Source organism: Littorina saxatilis, linkage group LG5 (assembly GCF_037325665.1).
Source record: "Littorina saxatilis isolate snail1 linkage group LG5, US_GU_Lsax_2.0, whole genome shotgun sequence".
NCBI lineage: Eukaryota > Metazoa > Mollusca > Gastropoda > Littorinimorpha > Littorinidae > Littorina > Littorina saxatilis.
The window spans coordinates 36,628,167-36,641,059 of record NC_090249.1 but is presented as its reverse complement, the minus strand read 5'-3'; the positions used below and the strand labels follow the sequence as shown (position 1 = coordinate 36,641,059).

Sequence of the window (12,893 nt, the reverse complement as noted above, 5' to 3'; positions counted from 1 at the left end):
CATCTACAGCCTACACGTATAAAGTAAAAATCGGCTCAGATAAAATGAGCCTGTCTTCTGATTCTATCGTGTGAAAATGAGAATTCACACTATAAATGAAAAGACCAAGAGAGTATTTTGTTCAAGTATGTTTTTTCACGGGTTAAATGATAGACTAAGGCAGTATGTATCGCTTATAGTAATCATTTCTATATTATTTGGTCTTTTTAAGCCCCTTTTCACCCAAAAGAACGAGTACACCTTCGCAGGGCCAACACGTGGAGGGCGGGGCCTGTGTTTGCCAGTGTTTACATTCCGGGAGGAAAATGTTACGGAAACTTCCATATAAGGAAACACCTCCGGAAATGTTCAACGAAGAATGCCGAGGGGGTGACATCAGCGACTCAGTCAAAAAGTAAAATCTTACAAACTATAGAATCCGTCAGTTAGACCTAGCTGTAACAAAAGCAGCAACCGTTGCTGCCTGCACCGTTCATGTTGTTTTACTTCTTTTCGATCAGTCTGCCACATTTCCCCCCGTTTTATTGACTCCAATTTTGGATTAAACTTGTCTTATTCTTGGGAGAATCAGTACTAGCCGGGCCATTGTCGTCGCACTGAAACAGGCAGGACAGGTGGGCGTGGCATTTTACTTCGGGTCGCTTTGTAATGCTGATATGTGACGTCAGCCCGGTCGCTTCGGGAGACTCCGTACACACACGGAACGACCCGACACTGGCTCTATTCAAAGTTTACAGAGTCATCTGGGACTCGACGTAAGTGGTCGAATGGTTACGCATGGGGTCACTGCAGTGGAAACTTCAGTCACAGAAAACTTGCGCACAAATACAAAACAAACGACAACAAATCAGTTTGAGCTGAAGGATATTCCCTTTCACCACACCCCCAGCCCTCAGAACGGAAAGCAATCACATGCTATCTGTTTTAATTATAATAACATTGAAATATGAAGTCGTGTGTATGTGTGTGTCACGGTATGTGTGTGTGTGTATATGTGTGTGTGTGTATGTGTGTATACGTGTGTGTGTGTGTGTGTGTGTGTGTGTGTGTGTGTGTGTGTGTACGTGTGTGTGTGTGTTTGTGTGTATGATGTGCGTGTGTGTGTGCGTGTGCGTGTGTGTGTATGTGTGTGAGTGTGTTTGTGTGTGTTTGTGTGTGTGTGTGTGTGTGTGTGTGTGTGTGTGTGTGTGTGTGTGTATGTCAGTGTGTTTGTGTGCAAGCTCAGGTGAAAGTTTGTGTTTATGTGTATGTGTGTTCGTGCATCTGTGTGTGCGTGCATGTGTGCCTGAGCGCGCTCGTGTGTCTGTGGCTTCTTCAATTCTTTAAATTTGAACCCGTTCCGGGAAATTTTCTGAACGATTACAGCCAGCGAAAAAGTATGCACTGTATGTTAGGTCCTTGGACATAAAACTAATCAAACGTGAACGTGTGTGTGTCTTGCTTGCACAGCGGCGCTCAGGTGTGCTGACAACACAGGGGACACACAGTCACACACTCAGGCAGCCCAGGCGCGACACAGCACAGCGCATCACAGCACTGCGACACCGTTAGCGTATGAGAAAGGTAAGCCGCAAAAGTTTTCTTCTATTTTCTTTTCTTCGGTTTTGCTCTGGCACGTCATTGTGTGAAGATTATATTAATCAAGTTTTTCCAGTTGTTCGTGTGTCTTTGAATTGAATCTAGAGACGGTCGTGTTGTCTGTTCAGTTGTGTGTAGTCAGCTTCTAATCGCTTAATATTACTATCCGCCGAAATGTTACGCCGGAGACTAGTAGGGGTTACAGTGTGAATTTGACGTTTTCGTTCTGTTACGCGTGTTGTGTCTGTCGTGAAAACTGACTGCATAATATAATGACACGAAACTCTCTTCACAGAGAGAATGTTAAATACCAGCGTTGCTTCAGTGAAGTGTGTTGAGTTTTAGCGTGCGGGCGTGTAGGGATTTCCTGAAGTTTGTTTGTCATCGCGGCCTAGACCTGTCGTCTGCTATAGTGCTTCAGGTACGCATGCTCCGATCACAGGGGTGATTTAGCGTCGGCGACGCAGACGACAGGGGCACCATTATCGACAACAAGCAGACGGTTATATCGATTTGTGTTGAGCAGTTTTGGGAAAGCTAGTGTTGAACTTTAGCTTTGTAAATGCATAGCTCATAACTTGATCCACTGACACGATAAATAGGGCCTATTCTTTGGTTTGATAAAAGGGACTTGTATCAAAAGTAAGTCAATATATAGTGTCACTGGATTGTGAGCTATTAATTTACAACGCTAAAGTTCAACAACATTACCGCCAGCGTGTTTTGGGACTAGCGTTTTCAGGTGTGTTTTTGACCTTCGAATAATGTACATTGCCCTATATTTCTGTCAAAAATATGTCTTTGCAGTAAGTCCTCGCTGTTGTCCCTTTAGCTATGCTAGGATAGCTGCCTCTGTGGCAAATGTCAATCCTCTCGGGAATGGAACTTGTGTTGGGCGGAAAATAGTTTTATATGCCACGGAAAAGTTTTCACTGCAATGTCTGGTCCGTCAGTAAGAATTGTTTAGTGGGGCAGGTTGACACAATGACAGGTATTGTAGGTAGACCTGTGGAGATACGTGTAGTTATTGAAGACTGATCCAGTGCGTGAAATACCCCCACCCTCAGTCCTTCTTCCCCCCTCCCGACTTAAGAAACAAACAACAATAACAAACTCGACTGACATGCGATTCTGTTGACATTCATCGTAACTGTTCATGGTTGACATGAATGTCCTCCTTCTACTAAAGTACTATTTTTTCTGTCTTTGCTTGTCAGTTTAAAAAAAAAGAAACAATAGATCTTCAGGTAAGACGCGCATGACAGTATTTGACAGTATGACAGACAGACAGACAGACAACAGTTAAGAAACAGCCTCAGAAAAACCCCGCGCGCAAAGTATATAATGTAGACTTTGAAGAAGGCAGGTGCACGCAAAAGAAGGCTAGGTGGTAATAACTTGTACAGGTAAAAACCGTGCGTTGTCCTATTTTTGTCCCCACGCCAGCTTACGTACTGTCAGTCCCCCACACACAAGTCCCCCGAGGCGAGTTGTTGCGGAATGTTGGAGTGTTTCACGAGATGTGGCTGAATCATACAGACTTGTGATTGAAGTGTGTGCAAATAGCTTGGGGATCGTTGGACGAATGTAGCAAGTAGCTGCACTGAACTAGACCCATAGACCCATGCAATAATACCTCCGTGTACGCACAAGGGCAAAATCAGTCTGTCAATACCGCTAGCTAAGTGTTTGATTTAAAGGGGCTGTGGGACGTTTAAGTTGACTGCAGGGAAATATTGACACTACTGTTGATAAATATGCGCATGACATGTAAATTTTTGAAAATTAGTACGATTGAGACATATTTATTTGTCCAAAATCTTAATCGTGTACAAAACCGTACCATAGCTTTTGTCCCGATGTTTCATTGGCATATTTCACCAAGTTTGTTTCTGGGTGGGTGTGTCACGTGGGGGGGGGGGGGGGTGGGGGGTGGGGGTGTGTTGAGGGATAGTCATGACTTGAAAGTGCCCTTTATCTTCTGTGTATAAAATGTTACTCCCTTTTGTTTTTAAGACACCATGGTTAGTACATGTATTAATATCAAAAACAGCCGGAAACTAAGTCAAAAGATGTGTGCAATGAATTTAAATTTTGCGAATGATTTTAAAGTGACGACTTAAATTTACGACTAAAAACACCCTAAAAACTAATCCATTTGAACTGTATTTCACTTCTAATCTCTTCAAGGCTGATTGTGCATTGAGTTATTTGGATTCTAAGTGACTGCATGTGACTCGGAGATTCACGTTAGACCGGTCCTTTAAAACGTGACAGTGAAAATGACATGTGTGCATTAAGAAAAGACCAATGTATTCTCTGTGACAGACTGACATTGACGAGATACATAAAATGCAGTTCGCGAAAAAAAAGAACCAGTAAACAGTGCGCCCCGTTCAGACGTAATATTTGTTTGGCCTGACTGGGTCGTTTGGGTTTAAATGAGGGCTGTATTTACCATTTGAATCAAGTAGGCTTGGTCATGTTTGAGAGGAGATCTATGCGTCTGTTTGTTAAAGACGAAGGTATGAAGGTGTAACAATAGGTATTTAGTGAGTAGTGTTAATGAACGGGGATTGACACACCTGACGTGACCTCTCACTACTTTTTACCGTCAAGCGTAAAGAGCATAATTGTAAAGTTATGATGTTGCGCTATATAAATGCTCATTTATTATTATTATTATTATTATTATTATTATTATTATTATTATTATTATTATTATTATTTAAATAACTTCGTCTTAAAAAGTCTTGTATACACGTTCGCCGTTTTGCTTCTTATTCGCTAATTGCCAAACATCGGAGTCGACTAAGACTATGATGGGATCTCCAGCGGGACAAACCACGATTATTATTGCACGATGAAGATCGATGTTCTGCCAATCTGACACTTTGGAGTCCCGCCGATGGTCTGCTGTCGGGATTATTGTCTGCGCGGCTTAGTCATTGTCAATATGACGCTGAAGAGGCAGAACAATCTTTGTAGGCGCAGCTCTTATATACTTGCGCATTTGGACGATCCGTCTCACAAATCACCATACTACGCACACACACGTCTGCTGGCAATGACCGGAAGTTATGACCGGAAGTAGGCCTAGCTATAAGTGTCTAAACAACAATCTGTAGGACATTTAAAAAAAGGGAAAAAAAGGGATTATATTGTACCAAACACTTACCTCAAAGACATCACATCACAGGTCTATATGCGTCGAGGTTGCACCTGATCATCCATTTCACATGTAATAGCTTAATTGTCCTTTAATAGCAAATGATTTAAAAGTGTTTGTCCCGTGTTATTATAGTCACAAGACGTATTTTAAAATGACCATGGAGTCCCATGAAAGGCTTAAAAGTTATAAGATGTACTTCTTATCCTCTGCACGACGTCTGCTTCCCTGTCGTCTACTTCTACTTCTCGTCCTGTGCACATTTGGGGACTCGTTTGTGGTTGCTTGTACCTCACTTTTCAACGAAAACATGACCCTTGGCAACCATGATGACCAAGGGTATGTTTGGTCAGCTCCACAGCCATTGTCATTTTTCATCGCTGCAAGCTTTTGTTCAATAGTCCGATTCCCTCGTTCTACTAGACCCTGTGGCTGTGAGTGTCGAGGACGCCCGTTCACGAATGTAACCTGTCCACCCCATGATGAAAACAATGCTCGAATAATTTGATTTACAAATTCTTGGCCATTGTCTGAATGGAATATTTTGGGGGGTCCAAAATAAGCTAAGACCCTTTCTTCTATGAGCCCAGCCACCTCGACTGCTGATTTAGATTTTAAGGGAAATAGAACATGGTACTTGCTGAAATGATCCATAAAGTGGCAAATGTGGTTGAACTCTCCGTCAGGATTGTGTCTCGTGTCAATGAGATCAACTTGGACACGTTCTAAGAAATCCTCAACTATTGGACGCAGGGGTGGTCTGGACACCCGAGGCTGACTCAGTTGACATGTTGGACAGTTTGTACAAAACAACTGAACAAAGGTACGGAAAATGCCATGATAGTGACGTTGGGCATATTCGAGTACTTTCTTGTAGCCGCTGTGTTTTAACTCTTGGGCATGGATGTCAGTGACCACGTCGAATATGTTGCCGGCATGGACTACCCGCAGATATTTAGCAGCTCCATCGTTCTGTTAAAAACACACACACACCTCGACTTCGAATTAGCTCAGCTGTTTTCATGAGATGTCAGAGGGATGGACAGAGATGAGGAAGGAGGGATTGGGGGGAGAGACTGAGAGGCTAAGAGAGAGAGAGAGAGAGAGAGAGAGAGAGAGAGAGAGAGAGAGAGAGAGAGAGAGAGAGAGAGAGAGAGAGAGAGAGAGAGAAGAGAGAGACACAGAGAGAGAAGAGAGAGCGATAGAGAGAGAGAGAAGAGAGAGAGAGACACTAAGAGAGCGAGAGACACTAAGAGAGAGAGAGAGACTAGGAGAGAGGGAGAGAGAGACTAAGAGAGAGAGAGAGAGAGAGAGAGAGAGAGAGAGACAGAGAGAGAGCGATAGAGAGAGAAGAGAGAGAGAGAGACTGAGAGACTAAGAGAGACAGAGACAGAGACAGAGAGAGACTGTTTGAAAGATTGAGAGGCATGACAACAAATAATCTTCAAAATTTGAAAGATCGCTAGAAATTGAAACAAGTCAATCGAGAACAAAAATCTTTGCCCAAATATAATGTAGTTCTTCGTACCTGGCTTTGATGTTTTGGATTGGGGACAACTAATACATCGTTTAATCCCAGGGCATGTTCATCAAGGAACATTTCCTCTTCTTCACCCAATGTCGAAAATGGGCCGGGGTTCCACCTTAGTATGGGGTTCTCTTAGGTGGTTCACAACCGTATTGAACTTTTCGCTTGACATCAAGCTTGATTTGGGACACATGGCTGATGTATCTGCCTCCACTTGCAGTGTGTGCCTAAACCTCTCCATCATGTATCAGTTAAACGAATGAAGAGAGAATGAAGCAATCAAGAGAGAATGAAGCAATAAAACTAACTTGAGCCTATGTGAATAGAGCTCAGCAGTAATCAAAAACAACAAACAAGTCGCGTAAGGCGAAAATACAACATTTAGTCAAGCTGTGGAACTCACAGAATGAAACTGAACGTAGTCCGCCGCTAGTGCAAAAGGCAGTGAAAGTGACGAGCCTGTTTGGCGCGGTAGCGGTTGCGCTGTGCTTCATAGCACGCTTTACTGTACCTCTCTTCGTTTTAACTTTCTGAGCGTGTTTTTAATCCAAACATACCATATCTATATGTTTTTGGAATCAGCAACCGACAAGAAATAAGATGAAAGTGGTTTTAAGTTGATTTCGAAAATTTAATTTTGATCATAATTTTTATATTTTTAATTTTCAAAGCTTGTTTTTAATCCAAAAATAACATATTTATATGTTTTTGGAATCAGAAAATGATGAAGAATAAGATGAACGTAAATTTGGATCGTTTTATAAAATTGTTTTAACAATTTTCAGATTTTTAATGACCAAAGTCTTCAATTAATTTTTAAGCCACCAAGCTGCCATGCAATACCGAAGTCCGGCCTTTGTCGAAGATTGCTTGGCCAAAATTTCAATCAATTTGAGGGTGTGACTTTTACAAAAAAGCCAGATATGACGTCATCAAAGGTATTTATCGAAAAAAAGAAAAAAAGAAAGTCCGGGGATATCATTCCCAGGAACTCTCATGTAAAATTTCATAAAGATCGGTCCAGTAGTTTGGTCTGAATCGCTCTACACACACACACGCGCACAGACAGACAGACACACACACACACACACACACACACACACACACACACACACACACACACACACACACACACTCAAAGCTTGACTAAATGTAAAAAAGGAGCTGAATTGTAATCAAAAACGTTGTTGGGGTATATTTCGGAACATTCCTGTATTTGAAACTTTTTACTTCCGGCGTGCGATGTGTGTGTGTGGTAGGGACTTACTTTGTGACAGATCGTCCAAATGCGCAAGTATAAGAGCTGCGTGTTTTAACGATTCTTGTATTCTTTGTATTCTTTGCATCGATCGCGTTTGATCGCGCACACATCGATCGATGTGTGCGCGTTTGATCGATCCACCAAACGCGCAGCGTGATCGCGCGATCGCGCAGATCGATCAAACGCGCCTAACACTTATACAGTTTGCACATAGCGTTTGTCATCCAAGTTTTCCAGACATTTTGTTTCCTGCAAGGCTAATTTCCGAACACTAGAAGTATGATGATGAAGATCTCTTTTGTGGTTTTACGAAACCCGGCTTTGGTAAAAAAAAAATCCAAACAGGATTCAGAATGAACGTCAGTACGACATCAACACAAAATCTGGCATTTGTTTATCTCACATTGCTTTGTCTAATCGACTCTTGCACATGCATTTTCAACATCTTCTTTAAATGTATACACAACAGAAAAAAATGACATGGTACACAGTAAATTATGACTGGGCCATGACCCTTTTAGTTTAGTCTTATCGCAGGAGATAAAAAGTTGCTCTCTACTTGCGACACGACTTGTTAAAAACGCTGATACTGCAGATAAGGCGCTCAGCCTAGGGGGTGGATTGCAGGCCTCTTTTCTTCAGCAGCTGACTTGTCGGCTTGTTTGGACTTGCCCTTCAATATTTACCTGCATATTGATACGGAAGGGACAAAAACAACAGCATATTGCACGTAGTCAGACAGGCAGACGCACGTACACACGCACCAGTGTACGCGTACGTACACACACACACACACACACACACACACACACACACGCGCGCAAGAAAGCACCGAGGCACGGACGCATGCAAGCACGCACCCCCACCCCCACCCCCCCACCCCCCCTCACACACACACACACACATACACACACACTATTGGCTTGCAAAGTATGATTACACTAGCAGCTGACAGTGTGGTCTTTCAAGTCACATATTGCTACACATTTATCTGTCTATCACTCTCCCCGGCCGCACACACACACGCACGCACGTACGCACACACACACACGCACGCACACACGCACGCACGCGCACACACGCACGCACACACACACGGAGGGATTGGGGTGGGAGGTTGGTACTTTTTAACCGTCACTCTATGTTTCCCTGATAAAATATGTTTAAACCAATGTGTCCGTCACTTTCCTGTTGTTTTTGCCTCATCTACAATTCCGCTTTTCTCTTGTTTCACCTCCCTGACTTAAACCAGAAACAATGCAGGGGGAGGGGGGGGGGGGGGGGCCGGATATACCCACTTCTCAGACATATTTGATTCTTTCCTTTTTTTTTTTACCAGCTCTTCAACATTTGTCCAATATTTGTTTTTGGAAGAGGGGGGGGGGGGGGGGGGCATTTGTTTGATTATTATTTCGGGAAAGCTTCGTTTAAAGGCACACTCCTTCCCGTGTAAACTGTTCGGCTCACCGTCTTAGCGGATCTGCATAGGCTGTTACATGGGATAAGAACAACCCTCCACTTGGTCATATACCAAACATTAACAGCCTTTGGGCTCTCTTTGCTCAGTGAGATGTTTTATTAATTAATTTTGTAAGAGCCACTAGTGGCTTTTTTATGAAAAGAATTCATCAAACAATTTCAACTCACCACAGCTGACTGTTGATTTTTAAATATGTGTCTAAGTGGACATGTAAAAGCCTTGTCAGATCGGTGACGTGAAGCCGAATTGTTTTTTTAACAGAAGCGGTGTGTCTTCAACAAATTTGTGACATATCTTGCCTCTCAAACAAACATAAATATTGGGTATTTCCACAAAACATTTCTCACGTAGAGAAAACAACAATACACGTCATATGAACTTGATTTGTCACATAACTAACAATAGAGAACATTAATTAAGTGGTGGCTTGTAGCCTTTGAATGAATTTTGACTCTTGACCACAAAGATGAAAAGATACTGTTTCAGGGCAGTTTACAAACAGCACTTGAAGTTACTGTGAAGACCCTTTCATTTGTCTGTTTTGAACATGTCATTACGTGAGGAAAACAAACGCGCGTGCTTTGGGTTATTTTGCTTTTGATCAAACTTTTTGGACTATTTGATCAAAAAGTTGATAGGACCTCCGTGTTTTTACAACCCTTTTTCATAGAAGGATATATTTTTATTCAATATTTTCTGCTTCATATATATTGTTCTTCTATCTTTCAATAAACCTCAAGTTTACCCAGTCTCATTGAAAAATAACAGTGGAAACAAAAGCAGGATACAAAGTACACACCTAGCTTCAGGACGCTGTGTAAAACGGCAGCCATGATGTTAAATAGTGACGTCACCAATCTTTTTCATCTTGTGGACTCGTATTGAATGGCCTCACAACGCAATCGGTTTAGTCAAACAATGTTTCTCGGCGTTGCAATGGATTCTCGGATTCTTGTCGATGCACGGGTCGGAAGTTTTATGTTAGCCCGAACGAGGCAGACATGTTCAGCTATTGAAAAAAAGAAAAGAAAAAGGATCAGGGGACGTCATTCAGATTGAATGTGTATTTAGAGCATAGTGGCGGGAACAAATCTTTGATTTCAGATCACCTCCATGTCATGTAATCACATACCTTAAACATGCAGTACAGTGACCTACCTTTGCCAAGACTGCAGTGTCTGTCTTACAATACACCTTACTTTCTTAGCAACGGTGAGGAATACGTGCGCTGTTTTGTTTTGTTTTCTTCTCAACTTGACACTGCCCCCACCATTCCAGCCCCCTCCCATTACTGTATCCTTTCCTTACGCATACCATCCCTTGAATGTTCTGCCCAAATTCTCATAAAAAAAACAACAACAGCCGGAAAATGTCTAAGAATGAACAGTATTACCGTTTACCATTGAACAGAAAACTGCGTTTCTAGTCATTATTTTTATTTTTATTTAGGACCAGCTGCTGCCGTTTTGTGGATGTCCTGCTGTCACCTTGTTTTTCTCTTGTTTTGGCAAATTATAGTACACACCCAGTGACTGTGGTATATGGCATCAGTGTTACGATAGCGCTGCGTTGCACGCATGAATTTAGACATTGTCGTGCATACTGCACACGCATGTATTCTGGGTAAAATCATTTAAACAAATTGTGTTTTTGTGTGTGAAAAAAACCTATTGATCTGGTTCTGTAAAATCTGGTGTTTCTCAGTAAAATGTATGGCAACATCTTTGATAAGCCTTTTTTTCATTGTGTCCTGCCAAAATTGGCATTCCTCAGTGAAATCATTTTGCAATTAGTCTTCCTTTTGGGAAATTGTTGTTTTCTCTCCTCCCGGAAGATGAAATGTGGCTGTCCAACAGTGGGTGAATGGAAAACGGCTTACGGTTAATTGGCCATTCCCAGAAGAGTGGGTTCACAGAGTTCAGTACGTGATGCTACCCGTTTAAAGGCGTTGGTCCCGAGGGGGTGTTTGTCAATGTCCACTCAGACGTTATCGCCTGCTCCTTCAAGTGGTCAGGGGTCGTCATCGTGGGTGACCGACCACTTGGACCGTAACACATCGCTGACAACAACCCTCACTACCACTGACCCGGCTTGGCAACAGGGTCTCCCCCCCCCCCCCCCGCCCCCTCCCCGACTTCTGTTTGTAGTGCTTCAGTCACTGTTGTATAACGTTGAAGATGTCTTTTGTTCGAGGGGGTTAGGGGTGTGGGTAGGGATGGGGGTTGGGATGGGAAGGTGTCGTCAGCCGATTGAATGGAGACTGGTGCTGGGATCGTAGGAAGGACAAGTTAAGGGGACTTATTGTCCGTCAGGTCTAAATTGCCTATATTGGACATGACTTGGTTTATACGATAGTTTAAAAAAAAAAGAATTCGGGAGCTTGTTAAAAACGGGAGGATGACGGGAGTGGGGGTGATAAGATATTTTAAAAAGATCTGTTAAGATTGGATAAAATCGAGTGCTTTGTATCACCTTAGTATAAGTGGGATCGTTATTCTAATAGCCATATATATAGTATCACACGAGAAATCTCAGTTGTTCAATATTCACGTGTTTTCTCTGTTTGTAAAGATATTTAATATTTGCAGACACGTAAAAAATAAAGACATTTAAAGCCTCTAGCTGACTCTTACAGGCTTATTACAGAATGAGCTAACGATCACAATAATAACAATAACTGCACTTTATTGTCCATTAAAATAAATACATTAAAACGGAAACGTGACTTCGACACGTCTAACCTGCCTGTAAACTGCCTCTACTCTTTCGATATATATATATATATATATATACCCCTAATTAAAGTTGACAGAGGTGAAATCGGGTAGATATGGAATACAGATTAACGAGATGACAGTTCTAAAAGAAATCTGAGATTTGGATGGACATGTATGATGATTTGATCAGTGCTTGAGACTTCCGGCAAAAGCGATTCCAATTGTTCCATTGTTTACAGTGAAAAGCCATCATGAGATCTGACGTTCTGTCTGCTGTCACATGGTAGATTATCAGTTTAAACAACATTTTATTCAAAATACATGACATGTTACAATTAGCAGTCTACAACGAGGACATGAACTCAAGCAAACAAGCTCATATCACGTGACCAAAACATTACAATATTACACAATTCTACATGATGGTGGACTTGACAAGAATAAACCAGGAGAACAATTTCTGGGGGTGGGCTGGGGTTGGGGACTAAAGAAAAACAGAGGAATCTACAGGGGGAACTTGAAAGAGGGAGGGGGAACATACTGGCAACCAAAAGAAAAGACTAGGATGAAAGCGCTAGGAAAAGAAATCAGCAGTTCTGGGAGATGCAACATTTATATTCTTCACAGACTCGGATATACTTTTTTTTATGGAAAAGACAGACTATTCAGAACTCTCGAACCTGCCCTCCGAACTGTAACCAGTACCATAACATACACTAGATGTACTTTACCGTGCTCTAAACCTCCTGCAAGTATTATACACTCTCAGTACTTTTAGCCTGCTCGAAATCCAACAATACATCACGCGTGCTAACTTGAAAATCCTCTGTCCAGGGGGTCAGTGTTCAATCACAGTCGTAATGGACATCGTGACGTGACAGCTGGTCAGAGCTACACTGAGGTCCAGTTTAAGGACTGACCATCAGATGACCTACTAGCTAATCACTTGGGCTGACCGGGAGATGTCAGCCCCGGTCTCATTGGTTGGTAGCTAGGCCTTTAAAGTTCGCAGAAAGGATGAGAGAGATAACCACTTCACAATGAGGCAGGTGTGTCTTTGCTCTTTTGAAAAAAACACCTGTCCTTATTGAACAGAGGCAAGAATACAGCTAATTGGTCGACGTGTAGTCTTGGTTATATAATCTGTCATTGTTGGCCAA

General features: G+C 42.2%; 1 protein-coding gene across 1 annotated transcript in view; it reads left to right on the top strand.

Annotated features, from left to right (window-relative positions):
• Positions 1-1,475: 1,475 nt before the first annotated feature.
• The window catches only part of LOC138967014 (serine/threonine-protein kinase PLK1-like), a 93,313-nt gene continuing 81,895 nt past the window's right edge, over positions 1,476-12,893 (top strand). The window contains exon 1 of the mRNA XM_070339458.1: positions 1,476-1,563. The gene's annotated coding sequence lies outside the window, so the exon portion shown is untranslated. The remainder of the gene's footprint in view (positions 1,564-12,893) is intronic.